The sequence below is a fragment of the Caloenas nicobarica genome, chromosome 8 (assembly GCF_036013445.1).
Source record: "Caloenas nicobarica isolate bCalNic1 chromosome 8, bCalNic1.hap1, whole genome shotgun sequence".
Taxonomy (NCBI): Eukaryota; Metazoa; Chordata; class Aves; order Columbiformes; family Columbidae; genus Caloenas; species Caloenas nicobarica.
In genome coordinates, this window is record NC_088252.1 from 4,562,874 (window position 1) to 4,582,224 (window position 19,351).

Here is a 19,351-nt window from a genome sequence, read left to right on the forward strand (position 1 = left end):
CAAAAGCTTATTTTTGAACATAAGCACTGGCTGAGCCAGTGGATTCACTGCAGTAAGGAGCATAACAGGATTGCCAAACCAGGCTTCACTGAATCCACTGACCATAAACAAATTATTTCTCATCTTCCTCCTCTTTATCCTTTAAGATTGTATTGAGTCAAGAGGGAAAACAAACACATTTATTTGAAAACAAGAAGACAACTCAAATTGCAAAGCTAACACCAGTTTACCTAGATACCCAAACCGAGTTGCAGGCACTGATGCCTTTTTTTTTTTTACTGTATTTTGCATTCCTTACAGAAATACAGGAACATCTTTATTTCTGAACAGTTACTTAGACAAGCAGATGACAAAAACTGGAAATAGTGTGACTGTGTCTGAGCAAACATCATTCATTTTTGTGCTACTGTTCTGTGAGCTTTAAAGCCTGGTCAAAAGTGCCTTCTCCCAGTAATGCTAACGGCAGTCCTTCCTCCTACAGAAGGAAGGATTTTTTTATCTGAGAGATATTTACCAAAACAGTTCATTGGACTAATGCAGCTTTTGGGGTTAATGAAATGGCTTAGACAACGCTTTAGCTGAAATGGACCACCTAAAAAGAGATGGAAGAACGATCTTGCCTCACTTGGAAAGGTTGCCATCGGATGACAGCTGTTCTGTGATGCTGGCAGTGAAGCCACCAAGAGTTCCAGCATGAACTGGTAGAGTGCTTTATTTTTCTGAAGGTACCGAGAGAAGAAACCTTGTGGTACTGGAAAGCTGGAACATGGGCCTTTCCAGCCACCCAAACAGTAACCCTTTCCTCTCCCACGGAAAAAAAAATAGACAACCAAACCTCCTCCCTGCCCCAATCCCTACAAATAGTTAACCTCGGCTGTGAACTGAGAAGGGAAATGGAGGTTTAACTACCAATAGACTAGAAATACAGAGAAGCTCCAATAAGATGCCTTACAGAAAACAGGCTAATGGATGAAATCAGGAATCTATCTACAGGAGCTGTGCTGCCTAAGCCAGTATCTCCAAGGGACCCAACAACAGGAACAACTTGGAATCCCAAGGCCATCCTGATAAAACCAAAACTTGTCTAAAAACATGTTGTAGGGTTAGGGATGTCTGGCTGGTTCAGAGTGTGTGGAAGGGCACAGCTCCGTTTAGGGGAAGAGTGGTGAAATTCAGGTCAGTGTTCAGAGCACGTATCACTCTGTCGTCAACAAATGGAACGGAAAATACTCACAGAATTCTCTGCTTAGTGACATCAATGCTCTGTAACAGGCCTGCTAATATCAACCTGCTGCTTACATACACACAGCCTTAAAAATTTCTTCCCGGTGAATGACAGACTAAGAAAAAAGGAAAAATTAATGGATGAGAGAAGAAAAAAAACTTCTTGCCTCTACCATCAAATACAAGACACCAAAACCAGAAAAAGTACAGTTCTCTAAGCACTGCAGGTAAAACTGAGTGAAACTTAACAGTAGGAGAGAGAAACTGGCATCCCCAGCAGCTGAGGCTATCCAGCAAGAGGGGAAATTCCAGCAGCTGATCCACGCAAGAGGTTATTTTCCCCTGTAAGACTTCTTGGCTTTTGTTTTCACAAGGAAGGGATCAGACTGCACAGTTTTAAGTGCTGGAGAATGTGCAGACACTTTGCATTTCAGAAAGACAGGAACAGGATTTTCAGTATCTTTTACACAGTTACATAAAATGAAAATACAAAACGGTAACTGATATTTGAAACTGTCAGGCTGTAAGAGCAAGAGTGGGAATATTTTGAACCATTTCCTTAAACAGATTCTCAACTCCCTTGAGATAAGAACAAGTTCTAACTGAAAACTATAACCCCAGGAGTTAAATAAGGGAACATTTCCTCTAGGAGCAATCCTTACAGAAAATACAAGGAAGATACAAGCTTTTGTTTTTCTTGTAGCTGGTCCTACTTCCGTCTTTATCATTCAAATAAATTTAAACACTAATCTATAAGCATTGCCTTCACCCTTGAGGCAAAGTTAGAGCAAGCTTTTCCAGAGTTCACAGCATATATGAGTATGTTTAATAAAGCATTCAACAAGCATTTAAATACTACAAAATGTCAAGGAAGTTTTTGGGCTTTTGTTGTTTGTTTGTGGGGCTTGTTTTGTTTTGGGTTGTTTGTTTGTTTTTTACCAGGGGTTAAATTGACAATTAGCACTTTCACAAATCAAATTCTCAAAACACAGAGAACAGAACTACATAACAGGGGACAATAAAAAAAAAAAAAACAGATTTTCTTTTTCAGTAGAGTCTTGTGATGAGGGTTCATATACTGGTTGAAGCAACCTGATGGGCTGTTGTTGTCAAAAAGGCAGTCTCTGCTCTTTCCTCCTACTCCTGTGGCCACATGTTCCTGCTCTGTCCTTCATGGCAGCTTTGATACTGGTCTGGCCATCAGCAAACCAGTGAATGGAGATACAGGAGATGCTGGAAAGCAAGAGAAAGCAGCCAGCGCCTCAAGTCCCACCGCCCTCCCTCACTCTTTACTGTGATTTCTCCCCGCTCCCAGCCAGACAGTAGAACAATTCTATCACATTGATTCATACAGTATCACAAAACACTTGCTACACTTGACATTATTGTCATTTATCATAATCTAGAATGTGTTATCTTAAATCATTCATTCTCTAATATCTTAAGGTAGTGTTAATTCAAGACTGAAAAGAATAGCCTGGCTATAGGTTGATCACTCTAAAAGAGATACATGATTGCTCTCTAATTAGAGCAGTATAATGCTATTAAAAAAAAAGACAAGAATACAAAAGCAAAGAATTTGGGAGGGAGTCCTCTGCATGGTACTTTAGTTAAGTTTCAGAACAAGCTAAAACGAGAATCAGTGGGAAACAGCCTCTTCAGCTGCTCTGGAAATCCCAGTCACCACCATTCACATACACTGACCTGAACTGCAGCTACCGCGGTTCCTCCCTCCAGTGGCTGCACTGGCATGAGGCTTTCTGCCCATTGCTGCAATTCAGGAAATTATCTAGCAATTTTTTAAATTGTTTTCAAGTCATTTTTATCTAGATCAGCCCCCTGAACTGGCTCATCCCTTATTCACAGGAGCACAGGATTAGTCCTATGGAAGTGATGGGAGCAGCCAGGGGAGAATGGGACCACGGGATCTATATTGGCCTAAATTGCTATGGAAATGCATTGTATCTTGCTGAAGTATCTTACAAATGAGGAAAAAGCAGCAATTTCTCAATATTTTCACTTCCAGCATATAATACAGATGTACAAATAGATCCTCATGCTCAATAAAAACACCACAGTGCTTTTGGATCAAGGGAACGTGTATTCCTTTCCTAACCAAACTCTCAAGATGTCAAAGGAAAAGCAGAATGAGATTAAGGCAACTTGGAGTTTTGTATAATCCTTGCATAAATAGAAAGAAAACATCTAATTATAGCAGCTGATAGCCAGCTTCTTGCCAATACGTGGCAATATCCTAAGTAAGCATTTTCTCCACAAAATTCTCTTACCCTGTTCTTGAGGGGAGAGGACAGGGAAGGGGGAAGGGCTACCTTCTTTCTGACTCTTACATTTCTCATTTTTCTATCAGTATTAGTCTGCATTAACAGCCAAATCATACACACACACACACACACACTCACCACTGCCAGTGACCTACTAGAAAGTTGCTATAGCAACGACTGCTTTCAGAAATACACGTTGTGCATTTTAAGTGCCATCATAGTGTAACTCATCTGTCAATTAATAACCACAGCTCAGAGTAACACATCACATACACACAAAAAAATAATTGTGGCTTTATGTCTACAAAAAGGAAATACATGGAAACCAACTGCAGGCTTAGACTCACTACCAATAAAAAAAGATCACATATTCAGCACCAAGATGTAACTCTTGTACTTCTATTTAACTGCACAAAATTCATGAAGTATGAAAAAACTTCACTGCAATCTTGAAGAGGGAAATCACTCATATGTATCATTAAATATCTAATTTAAGTGAGTCCAAGCTACTTATAAAATCATCTATAGGAGCATACAGAAAACAATAATTTAGATTTCTGTGAGTAAATAAAAAATTTAGTATACTGTTTCAACCTCACTAGAGTTCATGAAATCACCTGGTTAAGTTTTCTCTAATTAGCAATCAGACCAAGAAAATCACAGTCTCCTTTTCCAGACATAGATATCTACCAGTTTTTAGCTGGTGTACTTGGTGATAGCTACTACACACAAAGCATAACCACAGTAAACGAGTACACATGTAAAATGCCAACGAGCTATTCTCAGAAAGAAAACTTCAGGAAAATTCACCTCCCACAATTAAAAACCTGGACAGTAGTGCAGTACTACCAACAGTAGCTTATTGAGTATTGTTTCCTCTCAAACCCCTGCCTTATACTAGGATATTTTCATCAAAGTGCATGTACTAAATACCAATTTTTTGCTTATCTCAGCTATAACACACATCCTGTTCACAGACTGTCCTGTCTGACCTTTGAAAGGTGCCTTTTAAAGTGGAGAATATTCTCTCTCTGCAAAACATAAAGGGTAGTCAGAGATTTTTGCAAAGTCTCTGGATCACTTAGTGCCGCCTATGTCAATGATACAGAAAGAAAGGCTGTAGTGGTTTCTCAGCTCCTATGTGACCTTGAAAAGTGTTTCAATTTCCTTTCTCACATCCACTAAATCCAGCTCAAATCATTTTCTCACATGACAAAGACAAAAAAACACTTTCCCATTATATTTTCTGCTTTGAGATAAACATCAAGCTCTCACAGCATCCAGTCTCTGAAAACATACTAGTATGGATGCTAGCTGAAATCCTCCTGGAATAGTCTATGGATATCAGAATATGGAGTAAGACACGGTGCCTAAACTTCTGCATCACCTCAGTAAGGAGCTCGACCTCCGTGAGCGCCACCGAGTCCATCAGGCTAGGTACATGGACGCTACAATTTCTACAGGGACTTCCATTTACCTGGGATTTATCAGGGAGTGTCTTCTAAAAAGTGAATCACAACCAATCCTTTTAGCTTGGACAAAAAGGACCAACTTTGACAGTTTGATCCTTTTATATATACATATATGTAATATATAAAAAACATATTATAAGGTTGCTGTGAGATATATCCCTCTCCAGGCTCACCCAAGCAGCAAGGCCCAGAGATGGGGTACAAGGGCATTTCTTGCAGTCAGTTCCTAGGAGCAAAGGAGGCAAGAGCACAAATAACCAATGTTTCCTTTCTAGTTACAGTCAAGCTAACACTCTGAAGAAGAGCAAGAAAAGCATTGCCTTAAAAAGGCACTTTCCACATCAAGATGGGAGAATTTTTTTTCCTGCTGCCTGTGGACAGCTGGCAGCAGTCATGAGGCACAGGACTAATTAAACAATATTGTTTAAATATGACAATCAAGTTTCCATTAACCTTTTCAGTGAGATCCCAGCAGACACAAGTCTCAAAGTTTTGCAACAAGGCTTTTAAACTGTAATTAACTTTTTTAAAATCCAGGATTTGGCTGATTACAGTTTTATGAATCAAACCTTTAAAGAGGCAACATGTCTTAACCTTCCAAGTTTTTTAAAAAGTTATGCCCTTTCATGGTGGGTTTTTTTTTTTAAAGCATCAGTATAGGTATATCTGCAATAATAAAAACACCACAGTGGGCAGAAGAAAGACCTGTAGAAACCGGTATTTTGACTGAGCCCAAAAGGCCAGAGCAGGGCACGAGACAACTGCACGTGTGCAGTCATACTCCTCCAGAATACTCTCAAAATCCAGATCTTCCCAACTGCTCATATTTATATACACTCAAGTATTGTGTTTATATTATCCTTGAATTTGATACTTTTCATTCCCTAATATTTACCTTGTATGTTTCTTTTCTTCTTCAAAAAAGCTAGTCACACCACACCCCACAAACCCTTCTAAGAGTAAACAAAGCAAGTTATATTTCATCACTATCTACATTCAATGCTATAGCTGCTGCCATTTGCTTCCCAAATCTCTCCCCTCTGGATCTTTTCCTTTATACAGTACAGAATCCTCCCTTGTCTTCTGGACATGCGACCTGTGATCTCCAGGCACTGGGTGGAGTTCAGAGAGAAGCAGCCTGAAGGCCACAACCATCCCCAGCTCTGCACCTGCACAGCCAGACCAGATTCAGTTTTCCTGCTTCTCCTTCACATCTCCAGGAAGGCTCATTTCTCCCAGAACCCCAGTCACACAGATCTTGACCGGTGTAGGTTCCCCTCCTTTGCTTTCAATGACCATGGCTGCAGGACCACAGTTTCAGCCAGAAGAGTAACACCTCCTTGGCCAGGAACTGACTTCCCTCCTCGGCCCTTTCCTTCCACTGACCCAAAACAAAGTCGCATCCTGTCCTGTCCCCTCCCTTGTTCTTGAGTCTGTGCCTCCATTTACATTCCTGTCACCAAGTTCAGGTCTACGAGCAAAATCACCTTTGAACATCTGCTTCTCTCTCTCTACCTCAGTCTCAAATACATAATGTATTTTCTCAGGCCTCCCCTTCTAAATACAAAGTATCTCCAGTTGAAAAAATAATCTATTCACAGTTTTAGAATATACTTCTCAAAAAAGTTAACCTTTGCTAAAATGCAGAACATGCTGGCAAGAGCACAAAGTTCAGAAGATGGGGGAAGAAGGATGGAGGAGAAAGTGGACGCACCTTTCAGCAGCAGCCTGCAGTCAGTTTGGAGTAAGGATGCTGTTTAACTGTATTCTTACCTTCTGTAAAACCCTCCAGAATCAATTTGTTGACTCCAAACATTTAAGTCCAAGCACTTCTTGAGTTCTTTCTACCCCAAAATGAGTCTCTGTATTTTATCCTGTATTCTGCTTCTGTCTGACTATTTAGAGGAGATACAGTGCTAGCGTTCACATAAACAAGATATGTTTTTAAAAATCCCACTGTTTCCTCTCTACATAAAATTTGCCATTATAACTAAACATTTGAACTATCATGCTTATCACTGAAAATTCATGTGGTCTTTTGGCTCCCATTTTTCTTCAGATGGAAGCGAAAAGGCCACATTGATACCGGCTTTTTATCAGGATCCCACGAACATAATCGCTTCTTACTAAATGAATACATTAGCACTAACATGAAAAATTGATCGAATGAATCCTACATAGCTTTTTTCCAATAATCTACTCATCATGTAGATAACTCTCACGCTTTCATTTTTAAAAGGTACTACTAGTAAGGCTGTGGGACTCACCAGGGTTTCCTTTTATTTGAGGCTTGGGTTTTCTGGGGTTTTTTTTAAACATTAAACTGTGTAAGGTTATATTTATTAGCAACGTAGCAGTAATTCCCCATTTGTCGTTGGCACTGCATAAAACTCCGTTTGCACTGAGGAGGACAGGTATCAAAATTGACCTTAAACCTCAGACAAGCTGAATTTTTCCCCAGTAAATGGATCACTGCTCCCAGCAACTTGCCAAGTTTCAGAAAATAACTCTTGAAACAAAGTGCTCCTTAAAAAGATAGCAAGCCATAAAATTTTACACAAAATGCATAAAGTATTCTTCCCTGTTACACTGATCAATGTGCATTCCCATCCTGCGACCACTTGCTGCCCAAGTGTGACCAGCTGAGTGCATCAACCCCTTTTCCTCAGGGAACTACAGTAACTACTATTAGTAAAAAAGAGAGTCAACAGTGAAACCATCTCCTCATCCAGACAACAAGAAAGTCTTATCTAACAGTAATTTGCTCTTGCACACGGGTTTCTCTCTGCTGATGCATGAAGTGGATTATGTGGCTTTGGAACAGTGAAGCACAGTCCTACTTTAAAAAAAAAAAGAATTTGCAAGAACACATCCTCAGCTATTATGTGAGATCCTAAATCTGATCAACTGCTTCACAGGGATTTCTGAGAAGGTATTGATGCGTTTTTCTGTTCCTTCTGCTGTCTTCCCTGAGAATGCCATTGCTCTGTATTAAAACATATTCAAGATTTTCTTCTAGAATAAGTAAACATTATTTCTGTTTTCAGGAATCACAGACTCCAAAGCCTTTGCTGCCATCCCGATACACAGATAAAAGAGCTCTCTTTTCAGTGGTTGTCCAGCTGAGACTGCTGCATACTTACACTTTCCTCATGTTTGTCTTTTCCAGCAGTTTCATGAGCTGTGGAAACAACAAAGCCTGGTTCTGAACAGATTACTGTACTATAACTGTGCGGATTCTCTAATGTATAACAAGAATTTAAATCCTGCTGCTGCTTTTATTTGTATGCAGGAGAGGGATGAGAAAGGGAAACGCTATTACCAGAGTAACTTTAGTCAGTTATCTACCTTCACCCCTCCAAATTTGAATGAAATTGGTCACTGTGCTCAAAAGAGACATGCAGCAACTCAATAGAATTCCTAATGCATTTAAGTAACATGTCATGTTGTACCACAAAAAAAGCTGAATCCTGTCTTATTTAAAAACAAGACCAAAAATAAGCAACCCAGAAGTATTCTGAACTGCTGTTCCGTGTCCCCCTCCTGGACCAGGATTCTCTATCCCTCACTGCACACCCCTGTCCTGGCAGGGACAGGAGCCACTCAAACACTTGCAAAGCAACATGGCCCTAGAAAAATCGAACTAAACATCACAAATTGTCAAAAGGTGACAAAAAACTGCCTGCACAGATATAAATTACAGACCAAGAAAAGCCAAGAAATTTCCCAGAAAACAGCTGTTGAAATTCTTGGGTTTCTCTCCAAGCCACATGTATTTGCCAAAAAATCTTTATGCTCCTTTGCCACCTTAAAAGCATTTGGACTACACAGAGATAATTAAATGTGCACTGAAGAACTCTCTTACAAGGACTGATTTCTCTATTTCCAAACCAATACACGTTCCTTACTTCAAAGGCTTGTTTCAAAAATCTCCCCATCTAAAAAAACAACAACAACAACAACACACACCACAAACCCCCCCCCCCAAAAAAAACCCAACAACAACAAAAAAAACACTACCCAAAAAACACCCCAAAAAAACACCAATAAACCACACACCCTATTTCAAATATCCCAGAGCTTTAGTAGCATAGGATTTAATGCTCATCATTTTGCTCTTCTGAGTTGTTAGCCTTGTTAGCATATTTATTTTTTTTACTTCTAGTGAGAGGGCTTAAAAAGTAGGGAAAGGACATAGTACAAATAATTGTTTCCACTTGACAAGGTTTTTTTACTTGTAAGCACACCATCTTTGAACCTCAAGAAAAGCTACCTTGTGTTATTTGCTTATAGGTTATGAAACAGACTATGTAACTCTTCCAAAAGGTTTAAATCTAAGAAACATTTCACTATCTCAATTGATAAAAACTCAAAGTACATTTAATGAAACTAAAACACCTAATACAAACATAGCTAAACCCATGAAAATGTTTAGAGAGATTTTTTTTTCCTAAGTGCGATTTCCTAAGTAATGTCTAGTCCCACAAAACTTCAGTCCCAGAATGGGAAACAATTAGGAAGTTACAGTAAAGCTCTCAATGATAAAACACTGTATGAAACATCACTATGTAAAGGAGTGCCTTCTAATAAAGGAAAAAAATGAAATTACTATCTGATAAATGCAGTTGTTCCTCTCAAAGAAAAACAGATCTTAACCCAACTTCATTCATTTTCCAATACATGTAAGCCCAGCTCCTTTGTCTGGACTTTCCAAAAGAAAAGCACGGCTCAGCTTTGCAGGTTTAAATACACTCCATCTGCCCTGGCAGACATCAAGCCCATAGGGGAGCTGCAGACGCAGAGAACTTCTATTATACTTCATCCACACAAACATAATCAGATTTTGAATTTAAGTCATCTTCCAAGTTGATCATCAGTAAACAGGACATTTAGAATTATTCTGACATTTAAATAAAACTTTGATGGATAAGTGGCTTTTAGGAAACCATAACAGAGTCTCAGAGAAGAGGAAGCTATTAATGATTTCTCTGATAATATGGAAAGTAGCAATATGAACAGACAACGTGCAGATAGTTCAATAAATTACTATAAGGGTTTAGGAAAGAGGCAGCTTCCTGTTCCAGGACAAGTTGGTTTTGTCTCCTGAACAAACGAAGAGCATAATCACTTCCAGATAATTATTTCTCACTTTCCATCTAAATCTGAGTCTATCCCGAGAAATTATGAAGTAGTGTATTGATAACAGTCCTGCTAAGAGAAACGCTAAAAAGCACATTAAGGTTGTGCTAAAAAGGAGTGCTCTAGGAGAAGTGGCACTATTTAACGGAGAATTTAGTTGAGTGCTCAGTGTAATATCCATTCACTTGTACAGCTATATGGAACAAGGAATAGCACTCTCTCTTTAATTTGAGGAAAAGTCGACTAAATTAATAGCTTTATTTTTCTGGAATACTTCTCAAGGAAGATGCAATGAGTATGAAACTCGAGAGTAACAGAGCAAATTAAAACATCTCCAGTATTACTCGTTCAGTGACACACAAGGTGTTAATTCTCCTACTTCAAGTTTCAAAAAGAGTGAATAGACATGCTGGAACTCCATTTAGGGACGGCACTTTGCGCTACAACAGATCAGGATTCCATAGAAATCTTCATGTATTTGTCATTCTTGGAAAAAGGTAATGGTGGTCATTAACAGTCAACAATGCTGATGCTAATCCGCATGAATTGCTAATCAAAGATTACGACTCAATAAACACAGATCTCAATAAACGAAGATTACTTATGAATAAACATAGTTTATAAGTGAGCCTCTGCATGCTCCCCTGCCCCAAAGGGCCTGAGCTGTCACCTCCAAACCTGCTCACAGACTCACCCGCGTGAGGCTCTACTGCAGTGGCCCAAACCAGGAATGGCGAAAGCATGAGCTAGAGAAAGAACACCAAGATTTCCGCAGAAAGGGGCAGATCCTGGGGTAAGAAGGAAAAAAATCCCAATTATCATCAGTGAAAAGCAGCTAAGAAGCTGGTGGCAAACTGAAAGGCCCCATTCTATTTACTTAATTCAACTCACCGTCACACAGAAAAATAAACAATTGCTGGAAGGAGAAACCACGTGAACATTTTTGGACAAGTACCTTTCCAGGTGACAAAATATAATTCAATATTCAGAATAACCCACTACGAGTTCTGGTGAGCTTTTTAAGTTTGCAAGGCTAGAGAACTCCAGTTTCTCCCCTTTCCCAGTAGCTTCTTGGCTACTGTTTGAGCTCACCCAAAGGTCTGCAGGTTGATGGGGAGTTCACTTGGATCTTTCTCCTACTGCTCGATTTGGAAGTTCTGTCACCAAAAGGGTCATCCAGAGCCAGCTGCTGTCAACACAGTTTCTCTTTGTTTTCTTCTTCTGAACAGCAGTAGCCTGACAGCTACAAGGTAGCTAGAGAACAGGGTACCAAAAAAATCTATCGCCAGCTAAAAACAAAGGAAGCTGCTTGATTAGGCAGAAAAGTATAGCGTTTATTTCAACCATGATATCAGAGGCTCTAAAATGGAAAAAACCTCAGAAAATACAGAGCAGACAAAAAATTCACAGAGTCTAATCCCCTGTCAACTGAAGGATAAAATTAGATAAACATGCAAAGGACTATCCTCTCCATTTTTAGCAAGGACATGGGAATATCCCAAATTGTACTATATATGAGGATAGACTAGTTTCATGTTTCTTGGTTATTGAACTAAATCAAATAGAGACAATAACAAGAATTTAAAAGCATATTTTTCCTTTTACACTTTCCCTTGTGAGCTGCAGCAGGATTTTTTTTCTTTGCTCAACTTTGATGAATTTTATACATTAAAATAGCATCCTTAATTACTGCTTAGAGCTTTTATAAAACTTTCAATATCCAAATTTTACTGCAGCCATTTTAATACCCTTAATTAGCTCATTCAGACTTTTAATGCTAAATACTCTAAATTACCGGGTACTCTACCACTGCAGTTTCTAATACTAAGACAGCTTTTTAATATTATAGATGTGACAGGTTCTCCCATTTAATGTGGTTGAGCTCACCTCCCTACTTCATTATACAGTTCATGTTCAATACAGTCCAAATTACTAGTGGCTCTTTTCATCATTAATTAGATATTTTGAGTCCAACACTACTCTAATCGATTCTCAGCCCCTGACTGGCAGGAAAGATAAGAGCAATCTCACCTCCTATTCTTTAACTCAGCCTGCTCTGTTCTGCTGTTATTACCATATTCTCCTGCCTCTGTCATACCTCGCCTTCTATACCTTGCCTTCTAAATAATGGTCTTCAATAAGGATACACTGCTTTAATGTGCATTTGTAAAATCTCTACCAAAGCACATTATCAATCTAACCCAAGCCTCTGGACACCTCCAAAGCAGAATATACGTGCCAGAATTGCCAACTGGCCTTCCCATATCTGGTTAGAAGAGGCAACAAGAGAGAAATATGTGCTTCAAAAGCAATTCTAAAGCAATTTCCATCACGGATTTTTACTTTTCTTTATCAAAAGTGTTCATAAATCTGGTCTTAATACCGTCAATGAGAAAAAAAATGGAAGAGGTTACCTTTTTAAAGTAACTCCATTAGGCCTTCTGCTCTTGTCCAGAAACACTGGGAATTACTGGTGCGTTTCCTATGGAAGGTACCTGTCTAACCTGCAGGCTCAAAATTGGACTTCACTCTGTGCTTATAGCAAGTGTTCAACATCTTAAAATAGACATGTTGAAAATCACATATCCTTCAGAAGTACAAAAACTGCCCAATACAGAGCTCCCAGAGAATTTACAGCTAATTCCCCATTTGATACATCTAGCAAAAACTTCGCCCTTGCTTGCATTTGAGCATTTTATGCCTGGGTTTTGGGTTTTTTTTCCTCTTCTTTATATCTTTTCAGTTAAAAAAAAAAAAAAGTTTTAAGTTGATTTCTGTCTAAAACTTTGTTTCCAAAGGTACCATTCAAAACCAGAACTGTAAGAAGGACTTAACTTTGTAGACACGAACATCATGAGCACAATGATAATACAACATCTACCTTAATCAGTGGTGTAACCGAACATTTATATGTGACTGCATTTGTTCCATTAATACACATAACTGCAGTTTCCTTATAGACTTTATGCTATGAGGTGATGACATATCTAGCACACAGCACTGACATGAAATAGATTCAATTTTCCCTTCCCTTCAGGGCTCCATTGAAGTCTTCTAGCTGTGTTTTATCACAGAAATATGCAGACTCCTTCATAGTAACACAACTTGTGCTACAAATCTAACTAGACAGTCAAGAAAAAGGCTCCAAGAAGAGCATATGGAGTATGTAGGGTTATCATGTTCACTACTATATTAAACCGATGCAATTAAGTTCCCACTATACTGTAATAAGACTGAAATCACTTCTTTGCCTGCAGAAGGTAGGGCAGACACCACCAAAGCATCCATTGATCAAAGATCACTGTTTTCAAAGGCTTGTTTCTGTCTGACAGAACTTTTCTTTTTAAACAAAAGCCTGTTTTAATGCCAACCCTCTGAATGAACAATCCTAGTGAAGCCCAACACTGAGCATTCCCAAAACCTGAACCTTCCTTTCCTGTCAGAATTGAGGGAACCCTCCAACACTCTGGTGCCCATGTTTTATTCAGAAATTAACTGCAGTCAATACAGCCATCTTCCAGGCCCAGATATACTAGACATTAAGAGAATGCAAAATAAGGCCGTTATTAGTTTCAGCAAAATTTCCCTCAACTGAAGCTAAGATGATCTCACCAGCATTTGAAGAGCAATGCTGAGAAAATCCTGTATTTTAAGCTAAAAAAAGTTTCATGAGTTCCTTACCAGTGGGTACAAAAGCCTCTTCCACGAGTTTTCAATTATTCCTCAAAGGAGGGAGCACTGATTCATTAACACCAGTGAGCAGAACTGGAACAGTTAATGGTTCTGTAAGAGGAGTCTCCATGTTTTCTTTGAAGACAGAAGATATTCTTGAACATGAAAATGCAATTTGGCAGCTACACTAGAAAAAAAAAGGTTGTCATTTTGAGGAGCTCTTGACCTTACTCAAACACTGGGAGAATGATCTGAGAGAACAAGGTATCAGATCAATTGCCAAAGGAGGAAAAAAAGAAAACAGAATGAGGTTTTAATGCACTAGAAAAATGTAAACCTGAACACATTTTACAGTCTCATATATAAAAGGAGGGGATTTGACAATTCTTTTTCTTTAAATGTGAACATTTTAAAAAGGTGTTTATTATTGGCTGTTCTCTAATGTACAATTTTATTTCTAATCTGCTTGCAAATTCCCAGGCTGATGAAGATTTGGATAAAATTAAGCTGCATAACAGAGAAATGGAAAACAATTGAGTATGGTAGTTAAATTTGACTTGCAAATATAAAATGGTTTCCTGAAATCAACAAACAATTGTCATTACAAGTTCAAGGTAAGACTGAAAAGAACATTTAAAGCCAGAGATCTCTTTTCTGAGCAGAGCCCCCAGGTTACAGGGAAAAATAAATCCTCGAGGTCAAAAAGACAATTCCTAACCACAGCAGATGATTTTAAGGACAAATCACTTCGCAGCTAGCTAGTGAGATTCTTGTGACTAACACCAAGCCATCTTGTTCTTTGCTGTCAGAAGCAAGAAATTCTGACTCAAGTTGTTATACCCCATATTTAGTCATTTAGCTTCCCCTCCCAACTGGCAGCTGTTCGCTTTATTCAAGTGTTTCTTTTTCTTAAATTTCTTACTTCAATTTCAGATAAGAAAGAGCCACAAGCTTGTGACAAAAAAAGCACAAACTTTTTTTTTTTTCTTTAAATCTGAACTGAATCTTACCAAGTCTATTAACTAAGAACTCTTACACAGTTACTGTGGAAAACCTCTCTAGACTACTACAGAGGGGCAAGAAAACAGTTTTGGAGCTTGAACACAGAAAGGATTGTTCAAAATATTGCAAAATCTAAACAGAAGAGAAACCGGCAGTGGAATTGTGCACTACATTCATGAAACAAGAGCAAAAGATGCCATAAGACTGAATGGATTTTGATATAAACACATAAAGCTCAAGCACCTTACATATATACAGTGCCAAACTCTCAAGAAATCAGAGCAGTTGACTTGTTTGTGGTTTTGTTTGGTTTGTGGTTTTGTTCATTCTGTGGTTTTGTTGTTGGTGATTGGTGGTGGTTGGGGGTTTTTTTGTTTGTTTGGGTGGGGGTTTTGGTGGGGGTTTTTTTGTTTGTTTGGGTGGGGGGTTTTGGTGGGGGTTTTTTTGTTTGTTTGGGTGGGGGGTTTTGGTGGGTTTTGTTTGGTTTGGGGGGGTTTGCCTTGGATATTTAAGGGCTCTTAGAGAGGAAAGTAAGAGATTGATGATTAGCTTCTTCCCGGCCTATTAAAAAGGGCGATATATTGGTAAGGTAAGTGATATAATTATGGAGGATATGATTTTCCCTGGGTGGTACACCTGAAGAAGAAAGCACTGATGGGGAATTGCAATGATAGGGAAGAAACCCGTATTCTCTGAGAACCAGCCAGGTTGGTTGAGAAATCATCTCCTCCTGCGCTATACGCTGTTACACCTGGTAAAATGCTCAATTACAGCACAAAGCATCTTCCGTTAGGTTGAGAGCCACAGTTAAGAAATGCGGTTGCCACAGAAGTATAGAATCAAAACACCAAGTACTTCTCCACCCCCAAACAAACCTCAGTATCACTATTATTATACATTAGACCACAAACTACCCTCTAACCTGCCGAGATACCTGTCTTCCAACATGCCTTTACTAACAACCACTGAACAGCACAGCAAAATACAGCCAATGGTGCTGGGGAACTGCAGCTTAACAAAGAGAAGACACACAGGAGGAAAGGAAGATCGTTCAATCATGGTCCTCTTAGTTTTTTTCACTCCGGAAAGACCTGTTCATCTGCTGACAAACCAACTACTAATTATCAAGTATAAAGTTAGTGACTACTGACCATTTGGCAAATGCAGACAGCACTGTAACTGCTAAGTGAAACACACAATATCCCCTATTTTATTCCCTGAGCTGTACAGAGCACTTGTTGCCTACCAGGGGCACAACCTGGAACAAGCCCCTTGTGCCCCAAGCAGGAGCCAAACTGCTCGGAGACAAACAGCAACAAGGGTGGAGGGAACAGAGGCTCATCAGTCAAAAGCAGACACTTGAGGTGACAGGAGGGCAGCAAACGTGATAGCCGTGATTGTCACCTAAAAAAAGGTGGAAAAAACACTAATTGAGAACAAAGATGCACTGAAAAAAAAAAAAAAAAAAGATCAGGCGTGTTTATCAATATAAAGCTACAAAATCCAGTAAAGCCTAGAAAACACAAGCTAGTTCCATTGGAATTCTACATCTTCATCCTACCTCTAATCAATAGTCCCAGGAAAAATTGGCTTGTAAAACACAGTAAGAGACAGAGTTTCAAAATAAGTAAGCAAGGAACGAAATGCAAGTTTTGGATCATCATGCACATAAAATAGTGTAGTAACGATTCAGATCTATATCTAAACTTATTCACTGAAAATTATACAGTGATAAGAAACAAATACTATTATTTGAAGAAGCCAGGATCCAAGTAGTTAATAAATAAATGTTGCTAATTAAGTAGTAACTGGAAGATTGGTTTCAAGGCTTGCAAAACCTCACTACTTGGTACAAAAGTATACCTACAGTCTGAAAGAAACCGAAGTTCAAAATACAGTCTGTGCTAGAAGAGAGTTGTTTCTTAGACAAATTTTAGAGGAAGGCTGTAAGAAACAGACTATATTCACATTAAATGTATCCCTTTTTCACTTTTTTCTAAGCATATTTTAAATCTTTGTTTCCCAGCTTTTTTCTTTTCTCTTAAAACTGCTATTTTACCACGAAAAAGCAAATCCTCTTTCTGTATTGTCAGAAGTACTCATGAAGATTTGTACCATTTTATCGTAACAAAACCCAGCATTTGAAATCAAAGGATGTAGAGAAACCGCTGTTCCACGTATGCTTTCAGGAGCTCGACGCTGAACAAACAAGGCAGCCTCTTTCTTCACTTCATGAATATTGAAGACTGCAGCTAATCAAATGACAACACAGACAACTGCATCAGGCAAGGACATCAAAAAGGAAAGTCCTGATTCTCACAGACAAGAGCAAGTAAGAAAGCCACAGCTCCTGTTTGATCAAATACCATCAGCCAAAAAAAAAAAAAGAAATGTTTATATTGTACATCTTGGTAACAACGCAGGGGAAGCTGTTTTTACCAAGGGGCAAATATCGATTTGTTCACCAGTGACAACTGTTTTCCATGCTGGTTCCCATCCTGCTTTTCATTCCTCCATTTGTGAGAATGATGAACCGACCAACAGAAACCAACAGTGACTTCAGATACACAACCAAGAACAGGCCAATGCAGAACCTCAGACGCTGGGATCGCTTGCAAAGCCTCACATGAACTACAGACAAAACGATAACAGTGAGCAATGGAAGAGCTCTTCATAATAAACAAACAGAGAGCAATCCACTCAGCACTAGGAGATTTTCCAGCATTAAAGCAGGGTGCACAGTTTGGGGCTCCAGGCTTCCAGATATGAAATGACAGGAGAAGGTCTACAAAGCAATGAGCTGGATCAGAATACAAGAAAAGTTCTATGGGAAACACTGGAAGAACTGGAATATAAAGACACACAGTTTGTGTTAGAGAAGATATCAAGGGAAAAAATGATAGCTCAAATACATCTGGGTACATCGAAAATAGCTGGACATGACCAAATAGAAATCAAAGTTTCCTGCAAATTGCATCAGTTAAACATTAGAAAAAAAACAAGCAGTAAGAATATAAAGCCCTGGAATAAGCTGCTTAAGAAATGCAGTGGAATTTCCAGCAATTAAGAGATTAGACAAGCATCTGTCAAGAATATTGTAAATGATCTTCCCTCAAGACAGAGAAAGGGATTAACTCAAGGTTTCTCTTCATCCTTTTTTTGTTCAGTATTCTTCCAGGAACAAAGAAAGCCCAGGCAGAACCACGAAAGTAAAAGTAAATAAATAACCATTCTAGTACAAGCCATTGTTACAGTAGTTAAATGCAAGACTGGATAGAGATCTCAGAATGCTACAACTTTAATATTGAATAGTAGCTGTAAAAGCAACATTAATTTGGACTTAGAGTTACATCACTAGGGATTCCAGCAATGCAAAAAAAAAAGTGAAAAAATTACAGTAAAATAATTAGAAACACACTTTAGTAGTCTCCTCAATACCAGTTATTTCATTAAATAAAACTTCAACAGTAAAAATCTTTATAACATATAGTCTCAATACAGCATGTCCCACTTAGAGGGTGAAGACATTGAAATGATAAAGACTTTGCAATTTCTAAAAATAAACTACTGTTTCTAAAGGAAAATAATTATAGGACAAAATAGTGTGTTCCTGCTTGAAAGCCAGGTGCTATAAGACTGCAAAACAGGTATTACATGAAACTATTAACTACTTGAACATTTTAGGTAGCGTTCTTCAAGAAAACATAACTGCAAGGTTCAATCTGTGTTGGTAATACAGGAAAATACAGCTGGAGAGTAAGGAAAAAAAGATTGTAAGGAACAGAATATGAAGGGGGCAGAGTGGTCTCAATTTTTCTCATCAGGTATGATCAGTTTATTTAGAATCAAGGGGGGAAGATGGTATGAGAGCCACGGGGTTCCACCAGTGACAGCACCGATACCCATACAACAAACGAAGCCACCAAATAGCTCCCCAGAGTAACCTCCCACTTGGGTATCGTAGCAAAACCAAGAAGTTCTATATATGGGCACTTTTCCTCCCCTTTATAATGCACTTTGAGGCATTAACATTTCTGATCTCGACATCATCAGTTAGCTTTGGGCAAGGCTAAAAGCAGTTCACATTGTTCTTTTACTTCATACTCCACTACGACATTTTAAACTGCTCAAGCACAAAAATGTTGCTATATCCTGCTAGGTTTACTAATTTTCCCACGCTGGTGTCTGTTTAAATTGCTTTGGAAGATTTCAGCTCCTGCATCCAACAGCACTTCAGCACCCAACAAATGTTCGCTCCTGAACAAAGTTAGGGAAAACATTTGTTCATTATCGGAGCTCTCAGTAACTTGCATGCTTCGGAGAAAACACGAACATAGCACAAAAGACACCTGATTGGTAAGATCTGCCTTTCAGAAACTTAATAACTACAAAGAATATGAAGCCTAGTTTTCAAACCCTGGAAGTTATACATAAGATATGGGGAATGGCTTGTGTTTACACAGCAACAGACTGATGTCTGTCAAACTCCTGTCGTCCTTGGCCAAGTTGGAAGGATACAGCATAGGTTACTCTCACCGTGGCACATGCAATCTGTTCCTT

At 38.8% G+C, this 19,351-nt stretch overlaps 1 protein-coding gene across 2 annotated transcripts in view; it reads right to left on the minus strand.

The window, feature by feature from the left end:
* Window positions 1–19,351, minus strand: part of STAG1 (STAG1 cohesin complex component) — a 185,539-nt gene that overhangs the window by 156,636 nt on the left and 9,552 nt on the right. The window contains exon 1 of one of the 2 annotated variants that reach the window (XM_065639668.1): window positions 10,812–10,896. The exons of the other annotated variant lie outside the window; for it this stretch is intronic. The gene's annotated coding sequence lies outside the window, so the exon portion shown is untranslated. Of the gene's footprint in view, window positions 1–10,811; window positions 10,897–19,351 lie in introns of those variants that run through there. 2 annotated transcript variants of the gene reach the window in all.